Source organism: the organism of the source record quoted next, unplaced genomic scaffold (genome assembly GCF_019419815.1).
Source record: "Pyrus x bretschneideri cultivar Hongxiangsu unplaced genomic scaffold, Pyrus_bretschneideri_v1 Contig4, whole genome shotgun sequence".
Lineage (NCBI taxonomy): Eukaryota > Viridiplantae > Streptophyta > Magnoliopsida > Rosales > Rosaceae > Pyrus > Pyrus x bretschneideri.
This window is the reverse complement of record NW_025999723.1, coordinates 5,794,353-5,814,397: the sequence shown is the minus strand read 5'-3', so window position 1 is coordinate 5,814,397 and position 20,045 is coordinate 5,794,353.

Genomic DNA, 20,045 nt, shown 5'->3' with positions numbered 1-20,045 from the left:
AAATCCATATTGTGTGCCCCTTCTTAGCCATAATTTAGAATTACGATAGAAAAACAAGATGATAGGATTTCTGTAAGGACTATGTATTTGTCGTATAAGACTCTTATATTTTAGAGAGAAAAAAATAGTGATATATAAAAGAGAGCATATATGGTGACATACTATTTGGGTTAATATTTGAACATTGGATTTAGATGAAGAAAAGCTCAAGAATACCTAATTCAAGGAGACTTGCCTGAAGCCCAGCACCAAGCCCAGAAGCAAATTGAGGCTTTCTCAGCCAAAATGCAAGCCGCATGCTTGCCACTGAAGTGACAAGTGATGGAGACTAACCTACTACCAGCCAAAGAACACTTTCTAGTGGCATTACAAGTAAAAAGATGAAAACTCACTACCCTCCAAAGTGCTTTCGAGCAAGAACAAAGTTACAATAGTTGGGCTAATTTGCCTATAAAAGGAGGAAGAGGCCCCAGAGACAAGGACACTCGACCAATCAAACAAACAAACATACAAACTCTGCTCTCAAGCCAAATTTGCATCCAAAAGTTGAATTCAACCTATATTCAGTCATTTTTAGCGACAAGCTATCTTTTGTCTAGATTTCCTTATAAAGCCTATCTTTCTCTAGTATCGATTCCCTCGTGTAATCTTGTTTACCATTCATCCCCTTTTAGCGAATAAACCCCTGTTAGTTCAAAGAGAAGCGATTACAAGAGGTTCAACCTTGCAGACAAGGTGAAATCTTGTCCGAAGCTCTTTGTTTGTTTTCTGAATTTGTAGATCTATTACTTAATGCATTCTCCATTATGTATTCAAGTTGTTTCCATCAGTTTTCCTACTTTAAGAGTCTCATTTGTATCTGAATCTAATCATTTTAATGAATATGCTTTCATTAAAATCAATCAAGAACCAAGTAAATGACTTAGAGGGCTCTGGACTCCCTTCATTCAAACATACAAAACTATGAACTAAAAGTCCTTGGTCACAAAGCAAGAAAAAGAACTTACGTGGACTTAACCCATCTATGACAATCATTTGATAACAAGAAGTCCGAGTAACTTGGGGTGCAAGTAATCAACTAAACACACTTGTTCTACATCTGCTATACTGAGATAGTAGTGGCACGCCTAGCATTCACTTGGTTTTGATTGCAAGCCTCAAGGCCTACACCTAAGGCTTCACAAATGCACCTTTCAAAACTAACTCTATCCTCTTATTGTAGCACATCAACAAGTAAGAGCCCAACAACACATCTAAAGTGTCAATCCTTTGAGAGCTATGATGAGGTCCGAGGATCCTTCTCCAGAGAAATCTTCGCGCCAAACACATACATTGGCCTATATATATCCCGATTTAATTTGCTGCAGTAAAACGGAGTACCTGCTACGAAGCTAATCTCTTAATATTGAATCAACTAGATTTCAGTAATGCTAATATTTCTCTTTTATGAATTAAAATGTCAAGCATCGTAGTTCATTACTTATATTTAACATAAACTTCTAAAACTTAATGCCAATCAACGTAGTTTATTACTTATATCTAACATAAACTTCTAAAGTTATGGATTATGGATGCCTCAACTTGTGCAATTCAAAATTCAATTAGTAGGGTATGATTCTTGGATTTTCGGTTGTATATATATTTGTGAAACTATTTTTCTGATTGTGTAAATAAGGCAGAATAATTATACGACCGGTGAAAGGGTAAATATTTTATAAGAAATCATGCTGATGAGATAAATAAGCACATAATTATATACAGCCAATGATAAAACATATCAATTACAAAGCCAAATTCATTGAATCAAGAGTTGCGATCAAATTGAATTATACATGTCTTAACCAATGTGATTTTCTTCCAACCGTGCTTGCATGTCGTATTAATTAGGTGTGCATGATTTGGCTCACATACACCAGGATCGTCTCTGAGATTTTAGGGGTCCTGTGCGAAATTTATAAAAGTGTCCCTCCTTAAGATAGTCTTAACAAATGTAAGACAATGTATTAACGCTAGAAAACAATCATTTAAATCAAAACAAAGTTTAGCACTCACTGATTGCAAGTTTAAAAATGATATTAATAATAAGTAAAAAGAGCTACAAGCATAACTGTCACATCCCGGTCCGGGCGGATCACTTCCCAGGCCCGCTCCACCACCGTAGCATGATATTGTCCGTTTTGGGCTTACCATTCCCTCACGGTTTTGTTTTTTGGAACTCACGAGCAACTTCCCAGTGGGTCACCCATCATGGGATTGCTCTAGCCCCCTTCTCGCTTAACTTTGGAGTTCCTACAGAACCCGAAGCCAGTGAACTCCCAAAAGGCCTCGTGCTAGGTAGGGATGGGAATATACATTTAAGGATTATTGCCCTGGGCGATGTGGGATGTCACAATAACGTTCATTAAACAATCATAAGCAGTTCAATCTTAAAAAACCAAACAAGAAAACAAACTTCAAAAACTCTAACCTTAAAGTTTCACTTGAATATGTAACATTATTACATAATAATATTGAAAAAAATATCGTCTTTTATGGTGTATTATTAGCACTCAAAATTTCTTATTGTTACGCTTGTAAGGAGTGTAAGATGAGATTTTAAAGTGCTAACAAAATCAATTTTTGAATATAGAACATTATTTCATAACAAAAGCAATTTGAAATAGAATATTATTACATATAAATATTAGGTAACAAAAATTTTGAGGGCCCCTTCAAATTTGGGGCCCTGTACGATTGCACCTTTCGCACCCCCTCAACGCCCCCTCTGACATACACAATAATGCAATTGTTGTCTAACTCGAAGGGATGGCAGAATCTTTGTTTGTAAGGTTTGATCGTTCACAATAATGCAATGATTATCTCTCTAAACAACGGGTGTGAGCACATGTGATCAGATGAGCCCTATGAAAATGTAACTTTTGCATGTGACCCTCCTCCCCCTCTAGCAACGGAATTGTTTTTTCTATTTTTTGATTTTTAATTTTATTCCAAAAAAAGGTTTAGAAAACCATTTAATGTTTATTAGTGATGCCACTAAATCTAAATATTAAAAAAGAAAATCTCCTATAAATTAGGTGCCACCACCACCACTTTTAGTAAGGTGTGTGGGTTGGGGTTTGCTCAAACCCACCCCAAATCAGAAGGGAAATAAATGGCCACACAAGAGAGTAATCCAAACATTAATAAAACAAGAGAAATTTCGATCAATTTACTTTATTAAGACATCTCTCACATGTAATAAGATTATTATGATACGTTTGTTTTATTGGACTATCTTGGATTAGACTAAATTCAATGACTAAATTAAATTGGCTTAGCATGAACAACCTAGTATAGGAATAATAAAGTGTTTGTACAATGTCAAACTAAGTCACAAATTAAATTATTTTTATGATCTAAATTTTTTTTGTCATTTTTTTAATTCTCTCCCCCTCTTTCTTTTCCCTTTTCTTTTCTCTTTCTTATCATTTCCAAATATTTCTCGTTGGATTTGGATCCTCTTCTGAGCAAAGGGTTCGAATCCTGCTAACCAAGCAACACGGACCGTTGGATTTTGATCCAACAGCTACAAACAAAAGGACATTCTAAAAGTTATAATAATTGTAGCAGTTGGATTTTGATCCAACGGTCAGTGTTGTTTGGTCAGCAGGATTCGGACCCTCTGCTCAAGAGAGGATCCAAATCCCTTCTTTTTTTTAGGTCAAAGCTTCTCTGTTATTTTCTACTCATTACTTTTTCTTTTTCTCTTCCTTTTCAAATTCAAGAACTGAGTACAAGCCGATGAACCCCTACCAGATGAAAGATTTACTGATCGAAGTAGGCATTGCAGTTGTAGATGGTGTGGTCGAGTGCGAATGCGTAGATCAGCATCGAGCTTTGGGTGAACGACAATCTGGATTTGCTCACCTAGGGAGCTACCGTGCAGTCGAGTAGGACAAGGAAAGAGGGAGAGAGTGTGGTGGTCTAGTGGTGTGATTTCGTTGGACTGAGGAGAGATTGCAAGTAACAAGGGCAGGAGAGCAAAGAGCAAACGAATGAAGGGGATGCCTTAGCAATCCCATGGTTATTGGGGGTCTCGCTAAAACCTCATAATGAAGGGGTTTGTCCATGCAAGTCCCCTTTAGTCACATTAATCTTAATCCTAGCACGGTAGAAACACGGGTCTAGACTAAGGATTAATCCAGTCTAATTAATTGATTGTTAGTGAGGTTAAACAAACACACCCTTATTGAGATAAGTTATACCAAATAACATGTCTTATATTTTTTAGGATTGAGTACCTAAAACCCTCTAATTTTTTAGTGTCATTCTAAATTGGTCTCAATCTTTTTTAAACATTCCAAACAAGTGCCCAACTTATTGAAAATGTCACATCCAATAAACCCCAATTAATTTTTTTGTTAAATGTACATGTGGCAACAATAGATCCCACTTTTTAACTTACAGGGACATTAAAATAATAATAAAAATAACTTCAAAAAGACATAAAGATACAAAAAAAAAAAATAATAAACAAATTCACAAAAAATAGGAAAAAAAAAAGATCGGAAACTATCAAGCCCCCACCACCTCCAAGCTCAACCTACGACCACCTAAATCTCATCCTAACCATATATTCAAAACCCACCAATTGGATATATCATAGTCAACATTAATATTAGTTGCCTCAAAATCTAAATTTCAAACATAAATTATATAATATGGAACCTAATGAGGAAACGAGTATTGAATTGAAACGAAACTGAACCCAAATTGAAATTACATTAGGAGGGTAATCTCTTAACAAAGAAAAGGGTTAATAATTCATATAGGTTTTAAGAAGCTTGTTTCTCTGCTCATGTGGTTTCCTCATTAGCCGATTCTCGGTTGGTAAGCTTCCATGACAATTTTTCTTTGTGGACGGTGAATATGATTATGGCTACATCATGGCAATCCATACAATTTCAGCAATCTACATAACCTTCTTATCGATGTTGGCGGCTTGATTTGTAGGATGAAGTTGGTGATTGAGCGTTGGGTTTGAAGGTGACAGTCTGATGAGGTGGTGGTGGTGATCATTAGTTAGAGGATTCCATGCTTACATAACCTAATATTGATTTTGGAGATAAAGTAAGCCCTAGTTCATATAACAGAAATTTAACTAAGCTTAACAGATATGACATTTTCAATAAATGGGCACATATTTGAAATGTTTAAAGTTAAAATTAGTTTGGAATGATACATAAACGTTGAAAAACTTTAGATACTTGATTCTATTTTTTATGGAACTATTTTACGAATGATTTGATTAGAATGATCCCACATAATAAACATTTTCATCACCCTTCCGAAGAGCCTTTGACCAAGAGCAACAAGGTGTGTTTGCCCATGTGATGCCTCCTCTGTCTTGATTGAGTGAAATGGTGGCCAGTTCTACGTCATAATTTCAATTTCTAACAATCTTTGAATCTTTGAATATAATCAAATGGGAAAAACATAGCAGTAGCATGCATGTGACAGAGAGAGAGAGAGAGAGGGCGGCAGGTAAGTTCGATTGTTCGAATTTTGAAAAATTAGGGAACAAAATCTATAAAGGAGGACAGCATTATTTGGGCTACCTAAAATGGGGTGTCACAGTGTCACTTGTCACCATCACTTTCGCACCATGATGCCGTGCAACAATTTCCATGGGAGAAGATCCTTTTAAGATCTATTTTGTCGAGATTTTAAAGATCATTATATTCTAGCCATGCATTATATATTGTGCGATTATTTTTTAATCCCTATAATTTAGATCCGGATAGAATTCAAATACATTTTCATGAACATATATGAACAGAAGAAAGGCGTAAACTAGTGGGAGGAGGGGATTATTTTTGCCATCATCCGTCACGAGAGGCTAAACATAGACTCTGATTGCATTTTAACTTTTTTTAAAATGATAAAGACTACGTTAGGGTTATAATTTTTCATCTCTAATCATGTAGGTCTATATTAATGTCCTTTCATATTTTATTATTTTTACGAGCCAAAGTTAGCCTGCTATGGGCAACATGTTGCATGTCCAGGGGCCAAACTTAACATAATTCTCTTTAACTTTTTTTTTTTTTTTTTTTTAACAAACAATATTATCTACACTAAGAGGGTGTGGAAGTAGGCTGAGCCTCACAATGGCCTAGTAATAATGTGGTTCAAATTTACTTTTAACAATAATTGAACCTTAAGACCTCTCACTTACAAGTGAAGAAGAATACCACTACATTGTAATACTAACAACTAAGTGACGAATCTCCTTAGCCTTTTGGTTGGAGACTGATTTTGTCAAATTTAAGGTTAAATGTGACGTATAGCTCTTGGTTAGAGATAACTTTAAGTACTTTCAAGTATGACAGTGTCTCCAAATTATAAGGTGTGAGATTTTATTCTAAAAAATTTCAATGTAACTAGAAATAGAATATTCGTATATAAATCATATTTTGTGTTGTCAAATATCGGATGTGGAATTTCTATCAGAATTATATGTGGGAGGAGGAGTAAACAAATCTCTAGGGTTGATCTTCCCTCCAACTTTGGTCTCTTTCACAAAAAGGAAACTTTAGAATTTATAAGCCAACCAATATAATAAAATGAAATAAATTAATTTTACATAAGGTAACCCCACCCTATGAAAATGGACAGGGAAGAGGAAGAGATGACACGTGGGGTGCGGGAATGAGAAGTGAGATACATGATTGAAACTTTAAGGAAAGCTTGATATTTACTCAAATTGTGAGCTAGGTGCCCTTAATAATATACACCACCAACTTTCACCATCTCCCTCTAGTACCCATCATTTAAGACCTACCGAGTTCTATTCTATTATTCCATGTATCTCTCACTCTTTATAAAAGGAGATTATTTTTAGGAAATGTAAAACAAATGGTTGAATGGATTGAAGAGGAAATGACCATCGTTAGAAGACAAAAGGACGATGTGGAAATTTGTAAATTTGACGTCCGAGCTTCGATTCGGGCTCATGATATCTTTACGGAAAGAGAACGATGTCGCTGTTCAAACTCACAATTGTAACATAAATGAGATTTAGCCATCCGAGGTTGTTTCAGCATCCAAAATGTAGTTTTAATTTCTGTAATAAAAATCAAACTTTTTGATTTTCGCGTGATTAATGTTGTTTTAATTTCCTAAGCTTCTGAGTTGTCCAACGGACTTGTAATCGTTGATGTTATCAAGAAATTTTTCCAGGTGACCCTCACTCTAACACAGATTGACAGCAGTGTTCTAGACGAATTAAACTTCAACAGTTACCCTTTGTCCTTTTTAAATGACATCACATGGCTTTTGGTTTAACTATGGTTAATTGAAATTAATAAATGCTGAAGTAAATTTAAGTTGTTAAATTTGAACCATGATCCAATGGCTCCTATTGATCTAGTCGGCTCTTCACTATCTTTTTCTTAGGCTGTCATGGAGAACCTCAGTTGTCACATTCCGGCCCGGGCCCCTACCACATCCCGAGCTCGACTTCACTGTAGCATGATACTGTTCGCTTTGGGCCCCGACCACGCTCTCACGGTTTTGTTCCTAGGAACTCACACGAGAACTTCTTCGTGGGTCACCCATCCTAGGATTGCTCTCTTGTGAACTCGCTTAACTTCGGAGTTCCTACAAAACCCGAAGCCAATGAGTTCCCAAAAGGTCTCGTGCTAGGTAAAGATGAGAATATACATATAAGGTATAAATGATCCACTCTCCTGAGCGATGTGGGATGTTACAATCCACCCCTCTTAGGGGCCCGACATCCTCGTTGGCACACTTCTCGCCAGGGATTGGCTCTGATATCAAATTGTCACATCCCCGCCCGAGCCCCTACCACATCCAGGGCTTGACTCCACCGTAGCATGATATTGTCCACTTTGGGCCTCGACCACGCCCTCACGGTTTTGTTTCTAGGAACTCACGTGAGCAGAACTTCCTAGTGGGTCATCTATTCTGAGATTGCTCTCACGCGAACTCGCTTATCATCGGAGTTCCTATGGAACTCAAAGCCAGTGAGCTCCCCAAAGGCCTTGTACTAGATAGAGATGAGAATATACATATAAGGGATAGATGATCCACTCCCCTAGACAATGTGAGATGTTACATCAGTTTATTTGGAGAAAGGAAAGTCACCCAGCAAAATATGAGCTCACAATATATATATATATACACACACATATATATATATAATGTAATCAAATTTCTACACAAAACAAATAATCCAGAGGGTTTGATTCTAGTATATATCGATCTTATCGGAAAATCATTCACAATGTCTGAAGATCTGTTTTAGCCCACGACGGTGTCTTGTCGTCGTAGTGAGCATGGTGTGCCGATTGGACTATCACGTTTCTTTTCCTCATCAAATCAATTCTTTTACGGGTTCATCTTATTGTTTATTAGCATTCAAAATCCAACAAACAACACATACAAATCAATTTTTCTAAGGGCGTGAATTTTATGTTTGTTATTTTTGTCTTTGGAAAAACTAAAACATGTAAGAAATTAATCCATAATTTTGAGACCTTTCCATCTGCGTCTTTCCGACAAAATAAGTTGGATTTGGGTTCTGGGTATTTTTCATTTCGAATTCATATGTCTGAGAGAGAGGGGAGAGAGGAGAAATGAAGGAGAAGAGAATGATGAGTCATTAAATCAATCAGAAGACAGAAAGTTAAATGCATTTATTAATAAGATAAACCATAGTTAACTTAAATAACACATGTGGTATTTTTTTTATTTGAAAGAACCAGATTTACAGGTGTCAATTACAAATTGGATAGGAACTGACACACTCCGATCGAGATCAGGGCATGCTAGCCGTCACGTGGAAGTGACGTAACCATTTGCACAATGCGGAAGCTAAATAAAATAGTAATATAAATGGTACGAATAAATAAAAACTAGCGTTACACAAAGTAATAACAAACAAGTGCAAGCGTAAGTGTGAACCCTAAGTTCAAAGCATCAAAGCCTAATGCAATCCAAAGGGAAACGACACAACAAAAGCACACCCGAAGGTGGTCCTACACTGGTGGTGGTCTGTCAGATATGTCGGGGAAATCCTCAGGGAAGCCACCAAATGTGCTAGCCAACTAGAACCTGAAGGGGCGCAAAACAAAAGCGTGAGTGGGCAAAAACAAAGCTTTTCGAAAACCAATTTAATAAATAAGTTCTAACCCATCGCCGTAAAACATGTATACTTCCCAAAAAAATAGAATATATATATATATATATATATATATATAAGACAGGCTCGGGAATATGCTATGCCAAAACCTCAAAGTAAAATGCAAGTGCTCGGGCAAAGTCATATCAATGTCATATAATCTGTCAGCCGGAGTCATCTAACGTGACCTGTATGGCCGAGTCTAGAGCTCAAATCTCCATCTCACTAGCTAGACCTGCACACGAGTCGGAACCAACTAAAGTGGTCTGTACGACAGGCCTGGGTGTAATATAAGTACATTCTAATGTTACGATCACGTGAAGGCTAGGCGAGTAATCGCGGGTCACCTACGAGTCGGAACTACCTAAAGCGGTCTGTACGACAAGCCTGTGCACCTAACTTGGATCCAAGATGAGCATGTGGTGCGGGAAGTGAACATCACGTGAAGGACTGTGCCCAACTCTGGGCGGGAGCACTAACACCGAGGGTGCAGGTTATGAGCTCTCAATGTATCTAGAATCACTACTGAACGTAAATGTAAAATCATACTCACCTGGCACTTACCTGTGCGTCCACGGCACCAAAACACATGCATATATGTATGACTAATAATGCATAACGAATGGCAACCAATAAACATGGCATAATAATGCAAAAACATTTTAACTCATTTTCTGGGAAACGTATAGTATATATAGGTATATACAGAAAACCAAAAGTCCACTCACTGGTAAGTAGAAGGGTCGTAACCCCCTTGCCTCGAGTGACCACGCTCGTCCTCAGGATACGTCTCGCCTATATGCGAAACAACTATAAAAACGTTAATTTTAAAGCACATAAACAACCTTATGAAATAACTTCTCATACATTGCTCAAATGGGGTGTATGAATACACCAACGTGATCTACTCAACCTCAGGAACATCCCCATATTTTTAGAAAAAAATTTCACCGCCGCACGCGCCGGCCAAGGCACGGCCACACGCGCAGGCACGTGCCTGGCACGCTGACGGCGTCAGTTAACGTCGTCAGGAATATTCCGTTATCTTTAATGGTTTCCGTCAACGGCGTTAGGAATATTCCGTCCAAACTGACGGAATATTCCGTCGTCTTCTCCTGCGAGGCTCCGGCGTTGGAAAATCGCGAAATCTTTAAATAGTCCTATCTTCTTCGTTTTTCAACCAAATTTCACAAAATTGGTACCAAAATGAAGCTTACAACGAGAGGAACAAAATCATACCACTTTCAAGTGCTAAAATCCACGAAATCTCACTGGAAAACTCCACCATTTCCGGCCAACTTCGAAACTCACAATCCTGACGTCCAAAACCTTCAAACGAACCACCCCGAGCCTCCTAGTGACCTCACCAAGCTTCCTACAAGCTTGAAATTCCCAAAAACATGAGAATTTACGTGTGCATGAACAGTGCCAAAATCGGGTATCTCGAGTTCGACGTGAAAACAAAGGTAACCTTACCTGAAATGGGTATGGTTGGACTCCTACGAGCCTCACGAGCATGGATATGTACTTTGTTTCTTCGATCTGTGAAGATTTGATGGGTTTGTGTGTGTGTCTGTACGTTGTATGGAAAATGGAAAGAGAGAGGGCTCGGGATAGGGGGGTGCAGGGCAAGGGAAAGGTGAGGGTGAGTGTAGGGAAGAGTGTGTGGTGCAAAACCAGCCACACCAACCAAAAAGAACAACCACACAATGAAAAATCTCGCTAGGGGCAAAATCGTCTTTTCACGCGTATGTTTTTAAAATTTCCGGAACGGGCTGTTACAGGAACCCTAGGTCAACTAGAGTGCCGGTTACTCGGAAAAATTTCTCGATGTTATCATTGTAAATTGTCAATTATCAATTAATCAAAACTCTTTTGGGATTACTCTAAAAAAACTGGTGTATTCCAAATTATTGTTTCTTCAAGAATTTACAATGGTAATCCTTTTGCTTCGTGCTGCATCATTAGGTTTCAACAACATTTTATGTGAGTTTTGTTATCATGTATAGGAGGAACAAGGATGTCTTGTTTTAATTAGTATAATGTTGTTGTTCTAGTGTTATAATCAATTTTGTCAAGTTTTTTATGTTGAATATTTCACATTTTTCAGTAAGGCTTGTATATTTATTACACTTAACAAATGAACTCACTTTTACTGGACTATATTATCCGTGCAATTTTGATTCTAATTCACAAGAAATAATCTCAAAAAATTTCGAATGTGAAAGCCTTTTCTATCAAAGATGCTGTTGACATCTCACCACAATCTCTTGTTGATCTCAAGATTCCTCAAAACTCTGGCTGATGCTCAAATTCAAGAGAGAAACTTTCTTGCAACTACTACACCCTTACATCACGGGCATCCAATACACATTTTTCACTTGTAAAAAATGAAACGCTCGTCCAATAAACACTTGTAGATCACATGTTGAATTGGTGACAAGAGAGAATTTCTCCAGACTTGGAAGTCAGAGTTCACTACCCGTGATCTAATACTACTTGCATCCAATCCCATTAGTGTGATGTAGCAATGAAGTCAAACAAATCGCAATGATTAACCGAAACGAACGAATCTATCATGATGCTAATGACATTGCCAAACAAAGAACTTAGGCTGACTAATCAGTCATCGTTTGTGTGGAGTTGGTTGCCAACTTTGCCAAACTGAAGTTGACCACTAAATAATCTATCCGTCCAATCCAATTTCCAAACAAAAAAAATTCAGAACTAGGGTTTTGGATTTAGCGGGAAAATGGAATTTGGAAGAGAAATCTGGCCGTTAAGTTCAAACTTCGAAGGACGAGAACAACACGGACACAGAGTACTAGACACCATCGAACACCCACAACGACGACAAACAAAATATTTGCAGTTACAATAAAACCATTCGAATATTAAATTTCCATGTCTCTTTCTTTCACGTTTGAAAGGGACGCTTCAGTTGAATCTCCAGGCGGGTTATTCGAAAATATTGGCGGGAACACCTTGCTGAGCTGGCACGAGCATTTTCTTTTTTCTTTATTACGAGTAATGCAACATTTACTACATTTTTTATATTACATTTGTATCATATTTCTAATAGAGATAAAATTCACCAACACATATAGGTCTCGAACCAAGCATACACGCACAGGGAGAATAAGGCATAACGAGTAAGATAGTGAGCAACCTCACTTGCTTGGCGATGCGCAAGGGTAGCTGTAGCTCTAGTGATCCCAAATATCATAGTCTTAGAATCTTCCACAATGTGCCCAATGACAGACCTATTGCGCTGTAACAATCTAAAATGAATCACCTTCAAGAATTATATGTAGACCTCAAGAATTATATCATATTTCACTGTGAAATAAGCGTCGAATGATTAATTTAAGTATTGAACACAAGAAGTTGTTCCTAATCTCAAGTAAATGATCTATGCACTTTTATATCTCCTACACGCACTTCCCTCCTCTTAGTTTGTAATTATTGGATTAAATAAATTAAAACAAAATTAAGAAATATGAACAAACAGAGCAGTGTAAAATTAAGAGTACAAAAATCATTTTTTGTTTGTACATGAACTCGTTTAGACGTGCTTTTAAAATAACTTAAAACGTTTTTTATGAAAATATTGCATAAAGCACTTCAAATTCTTTTAAAACCTAAAAACATTTTATTTCAATTATTTTATTAACACTTATAAATGAGTCATATGCCACTTCCTGGCTTTCACGATGTATTAGCGAGGGCGGGCCTCATCTTATCCCACGTCCGAAATCACCACCTAGGTTCCAACTCAACGCCTATGGCAGTTCATTGACGTAGACCTCTTGCGAAAAGACAATACTGCCCAAATAAATTTCGATATTTAGACGAATTATCCTCTATTTTTAGGCTAATGTCCAAAAATATCAGAAATCAAATAATCTCCCTTTTTTTTTCCGTTAGAAAAAAGGAGTTTAATTTTCCAAAAAGCGTTCCCGCGATTTTGACCAACGATGCAGCAATCTGGGGTTCCCCTTTTGGCAGGTAATAACTGTCCCCACTGCCCACCACTCCTTCTCCCTTTTTATTTTTATTTTTCAAAAATTAGAGAAACACCTGTTTTCCCAATTTTACCCTTTTAGGAAAAATATGGCGGGAAATTTATCAAATCCAGTTGAGAGTTGGGATTGGGGTCCGGCGATCCTTTATTTATTCTTTGTCCATCGAGAAAACAGACGTCGTGATAACCGCGTTGGCTGTTCGATTGCGAAACGCCGCCGTAACGGCGACTGTGCGTGGGGTAAAACTTTGGGAATAGACGGAGATAGGTGGGTTCCGTTTGTTATTATTTATGCCATGTCACGAGATTCAGATTGTGTTTTTATATATTATATTTACCTGGGTCCCTCTCTGCCGATGTGGGTTGCGATTTTGTCACCGAACAACTCACGGGATCTCTGTTCTTTGAGGTAAATACTGGTGTCATTCATTTAGGGTATCGTTTTACTTAACCAGCAGTAGAGTTCAAACAGAGAAAAACTTACACAAAACAGGTTTGTCTAATTTCTCTTTTTTGTCTTTTTCATTCTTGACATGTCTAGGGTATAAGAAAAATAAAGAAAAATAAAGAGATGAAATTATATGAACCCGTCATAGGCAAGATTCGATCCCTTCCCACCCTAACAACTAATAGTTTAACACATTTATAGCGGAGTCAGAATTTTCAAATAATAAGATCATAATATCAACAAAAAAAATGCATTTGGCCATTTCGCTAAGCACCTAGTAAGCACTTTTTAATTTCTACCAACATATGTTGACAACCCCTATTAGTTGTAGAAGCTTCTCAAGAGATGATGTACGATACTATGGAGTAATACTGAAGACTTTACAAGCTTGCCAACTGAGGTATTTCATCGAGCACATGGTGTGCGCACAGATAGAGTCGTACACATGAGAGAGAAAAATGAGACAAATATGATAGAAGAAAATATAATAAGTAGGAAGAGGAGGTTGTACGTTTTAACTATTTATAGAGGTCAAATACAAAACATAAACAAATATATATTAGGTTTTATAAGTTGTTGAAATTAAAGGTAACCAACGACTTTATGCTGACTCAACCACTGACTAACGCTATTGTGTGTTAAAAATAGAAAACCAAAAAACATATTGATAAACCCTAATGCATCGAATTCGTATAGATTCGAAATCGTTAAATGGAAGTAGAACCTTAGTTTGAAAATGTATCCCATATGATTGACTGGTGTTGGACGTGCAAAAAGCAAATGTGAGATCAGCCGCACTCTACACAATGGATTAAACCTTGAATCTCGGCATGCCAGCAAAAACATACTGGGCAATGCATAGATCTTGATCAGGATTCAGGCAAGGGAATGAAACAAAAGAATAATAACAAATCATGAAGATGGAAGACTAGTTAATGATTATGTCTGCTACTTTAATCAACGATTGACGACAACAAAGTGGGACTAATTAAATCAGCAGTACCAGCCACAGGACAATTAGAATGTATTGCTGTCAACAGATGCTTGGACAGAATGGTAAATTGCATAAGGGATATGTTATTTACACACTCATTTTTAATTTTCAAGCATTTTTTGTTAATTTTTGTCATTTGATTTTCTTTAATTTAAGATGTATGAAAAATAAAATGAGATGTGTGAATATAACATCCCATTACACAATTAGTGTGGATAAACATTGAAGGATATTTTTGTCAGGCCGTAAACTCATAAGAAAAACTTGCATAGGGTGTCTGCTTGAAACCTTTTATAAAAATATGAGATTTATTTTATTGTGATTACTCATGTTGTGATTTACCAAATTTCACGCATTTTCATTTGATATAAGAATTGTCTCAATCAAACAATTCTATAAAATTTGTGGTTGTAATATAATATCGGAACAATAATTATGCAACTGACTCCACATGCTTCCACTCAATATGGGATCCAACCTCAATTACAAAAGCATGAGATTCTTATATGGATGCATTAAGGGTCCTAGGGTGTTATGACCACCGGAAACTCGAATAAATGGCTGTGAAGAATTCCGAAGACCATTAAAGTTTGGGCATGTGGTGAAGCAGAAAAGTGCAACGGCAAACCGGTTGCTGCAGAATAATTAACGAATTAGAAGAAAACTATTATGTTTTTAAAAACTTAGCCATAACGACTTCGTTTTGAATTCCTAATTATTGCAGAATAATTTATATATGGTTTTGCGGCTTGCCATCTCTCCAGGCAGTCATACAAAGGTGGCAAGTGTCTGGCTCTGAAATTGACAGTAACGGTCCTCGTTCATGTATCTAATTCAACATGTATATTTTGAGTACAATTCGCATTGCTTTTCAATCGCCGCCAAATATTGACAGAGTTAGATTTTCTCTCCTCCCTTCTCTCTCAATTTCTTTTTTTAAACAGAAAAGGTGATAATATTGCTTGATCTCGAGCGTTCAAATAGAATAAAAGGAAAGAGAGTGATAAATAAGACGGGAGAGAATCTAGATCGAATACTAAAAGCACGTGGAATAGTATGCACAGAGGATTCAAATCATTGACGACTCTTCTCAAGTTCTTTTTTCCGAACATATATCATGTGCCAATTTAATGCATTTAGTGCAAAGAGTTTTATTTGAAAATTTAACAAAATTGATTTCTGTTAATTGGTGACCGAAACACGGAAGTATGATAAAATAGCATTGTCCTGGTCACTATTTCTCAGCTTTTCAAATAGTGGTGCGAGACTCTTCTATTTTTATTTCTTAGGCGTGAGCCGGAGAGTTTTGTTTTTAATATAAGTACGAGAGTTTTGTTTCTAATATTCGTGATAGTTTTACTTTTAAAAGGAACACGAGAGTTGCATTTCTAATATAAGAACGAGAGTTTCGTTCCTGATATAAGCACGAGAGTTTCATTCTCGACAAGAACACGAGAGTTACGTTCCTAATATAAGAAGGAGAGTTTCATTCTTGACATGAACGCAAAAGTTGTGTTCCTAATATAAGTACGAGAGTTTCATTGCTAACATGAGTACGAGAATTTCGTTCCTAATATAAGGACGAGAGTTTCATTTCTAACATGAGCACAAGAATTTCATTCCTAATATGAGCACGAGAGTTTCGTTCCTAATATAGACACAAGAGTCTCATTTCTAACATGAGCACAAGAGTTTTTTTTCTTATACAAACATGAGAGTTTCATTCCTAACATGAGCACGCAAGTTTCATTCCTAATATAGACACGAGAGTTTCATTTCTAACATGAGCACGAGAGTTTCTTTCCTATACAAACACGAGAGTTTCATTCCTAACATGAACACGCGAGTTTTGTTTCTAATATAGACACGAGAGTTTCGTTCCTAACCACTGTTCTAAAAATCCCCACCTAGGAGCTAAGCGGCTGGCCACTGCCCCGATTAATGCCTAGACGTTTGAAAATTAAGAAAGGGCACATAACCCTATTGAGGCACTCGTCTAGACCGCCACCCGCCTAGGTTGCAACTCACTTCGACAGAAAATAGATAACTTTCATGTTGCATTTTATTTTTTTTTCAATAAATTGTAAGAGACTTGTTGAATACTTAAATGAACACACATTATATGCTTGTTCCCACATTTTCATTATGTTCCAATAGCTCATAATAGATATGTCATTCTATTTTATAGTTTATGATGAAATCATATATATTTTAAGTATAAACATACATTTATTTACACGAAATATAATAGATTTAATTCAATCCGCCTAGACGTCTGCCTAGACCCCACTTGGCCGCCTAGGCGCTAGGCGCTAGGCCCCAATCCGCCGCTTAACTAGCTTCTAACGTCTTTTATAACCTTATTCCTAACATGAACACTCGAGTTTTGTTCTTAATAAAAGGAAGAATGTAATATATATATATAAGTAAGAGAGTTTCATTTCTAATATAAGCAGGAAAGATTTATTTCCAAGACCTGAGTACGAGATTTTCATTCTTAACATAATCAAGGCAGGTTTATTTCTTGAACATGAGTATGAAAGTTGTGTTCCTAATATAACCATGAGAGTTTTATACCTAGTATGAGCATGAGAGTTTCATTCTTCGAACCAAACAAACCCCATCATTTACATTATCCTATAAACACAATTTCTAGTGTTAGAAGAAAATATAATGAATAGAGGAGAATGTTGTAAGTCTAAACTGTTTATAGAGGTCAAAAATGAAACACAAAAGTATACATGAGGTTTTATAAGTTGGTAGAGTGAAGGGCAACCAATGACTATATACTGGCTTAACCACTTACTAACACTATCGTGTGTCAAAAATAGAAAACCAAAAAACATATTAGTAAACCCTAATGCATCGAATTCGTTCACGATGGATTCGAAACCGTTAAATGGAAGTAGAACCATAGTTTGAAAATGTATCCCGTATGATTGATTGGTGTTGACGTGCAAAAAGCAAATGTGAGATCAGCCGCACTCTACACAAAGGATTAAACCTTGAATCTCGGCATGCCAGCAAAAACATACTGGGCAATGCATAGATCTTGAACAGAATTCAGGCAAGGGAAAGAAAAAAAAATAATAATAATAACAAATCATGCAGATGGAAAACTAATTAATGATTATGTCTGCTACTTTAATTAACGATTGACGACAACAAAGTAGGACTTGCTGTCAACAGATACTTGGACAGAATGGTAAATTGTATAAGGGATGTGTTATTTACACATTATTTTTATTTTTCAAGCACTCTTTGTTAATTTCTGTAATTGGATTTGATATTCTTTAATTTATTTGATCGAACGGTCAAAAATTATAAGGGTGTATGAAAAGTAAAATAGAGTATGTGAATATCACATCCCGTTGAGTAATTAGTGTGGATAAACATTGAAGGGTATTTTTATCGGGCTGTACACTCATAAGAAAAACTTGCATAGTGTGTCTACCTCAAACCTTTTATAAAAGTATGAGATTTATTTTATTGTGATTACTTACATTGTGATTCACCAAATTTCGCGCATCTTCATTTTATATGAGAATTGTCTCAATTAGACAATGATCTTGAATATCTTTAAATTTTGTGGTCGTAATATAATATCGGATCATTAATTATGCAACTGAATCCACACGTTTCCACTCAACAAGGGGATCTGACCTCACTTACAAAAGCATGAGATCCATGTATGGATGCATTTAGGGTCCTAAGGGTCCCATGACCATCGGAAACCCGGATAAATGGCTGTGAAGAACTCTGAAGACCATTAAACTTTGGGCATGTGGAGAAGGAGATGAGTGCAGCAACGGACCGACTGCTGCAGAATAATTAACGACTTCGTTTTGAGTTAAACCATTTAAGACAAAACAACTAAAACAAATCTTCTTATTAAGCCACGCGAGGCGGACCATTTTTAATTAAAAAATAAATAAAGAGAGTCTATCATCTTTATCTTGCCCGAGATCTCCACTCATTCCCATTTTGCAACTTTCTTCAATTGGATAACCCTAATTTCAAATCCTTTTTCCTTTAACCCCACCCAACCGATCCCAGGCTACCACCAAATGCTCCACGCCTCCACCTGTCTCCCCTCTATAACCACCAATCGGTTCAGTTCTCTCCACTACACCACCACTTAATCCCCTAATTTTTTAATCCCCTAATTTTTTAATTTATATTTTCTAATGTATCCCAAATTAATCATATAAAATGTTTAAAATATTATGGGTATCGGATGGAAAGTTTAAATTCATCAGAGATTATAGTTTTTGTTGATTTGTTATATTTTAAATTGATAATTGATATCATAGACAAATTTAGTCTTTATAATTTGTAATGTTGTTTGTACAAAGACTATGAATGGAAAATTGATAGTTTATTGGTTAATTTTTCAATTGTATTTTCATGTAATTTATTTGGAGCTTTTATATTAGGATCATCCTATATTAGAATCCTGAATTCACCACTATCTATATATCACCAAATTTCACACGTTCTCACTCAGTACGAGAATTATCATAACCAAACAGCCTATTGAATTCTGCAACTTTTTTTTTCTAGATTGCAAGGAATTTTGAAATCTTTATGACCTTCGTTTTTTAATTTAAACTTAGGATTAGCTAGTTTGCGTAGGTGATCACCAATCATCGGTGTCATTTCTCGAAGAATTGGCAACCGGGCAGTTGAAAATATGAGAAGACATTTGCATGACCTATGAAATTTTATATATGGTTTTGCGGCTTGCCATCTCTCCAGGCAGCCATGCAAAGGTGGCAAGTGTCCTGCTCTGAAATTGACATTAACGGTCCTCGTTCATAGATCTAATTCAACATGTATATTTTGAGTAAAATTTGCATTGTTTTTCAATCGCAACCAAATATTAAGGAAGTTAGATTCTCTCTCCTCTTTTCTTTTTTAATTTCTTTTTTTTCTTTTTTCTCTTAACATAAAAGGTGATAATGTTGCTTGATCTCAAGCGTTCAAATAAAATAAGAGCAAGGAGAATGAAAAATAAGACGGAAGATAATCTAGATCAAATACTAAAAGCACGTGGAATAGTATGCACGGAGGATTCAGATTATTGGCGACTGTTCTCAAGTTCTTTTTCCCAACACACATCAAGTGCCAATTTAATGCAATTGGTGCAAAGAGTTTTATTTGAAAATTTAACAAATTTGATTTCTGCTAGTTGGTGACCCAAACACAGAAGTATGATTAAATAGCATTGTCCTGGTCACTATTTCTCGGCTTTTCAAATAGTGGTGCGAGACTCTTCTATTTTTATTTCTTAGGCGTGAGCAGGAGAGTTTGGTTTTTAATATAAGTACAAGAGTTTTGTTTATAATATAAGCGCGAGAGCTTTATTTTAAAAAAGAATACGAGAGTTGCGTTT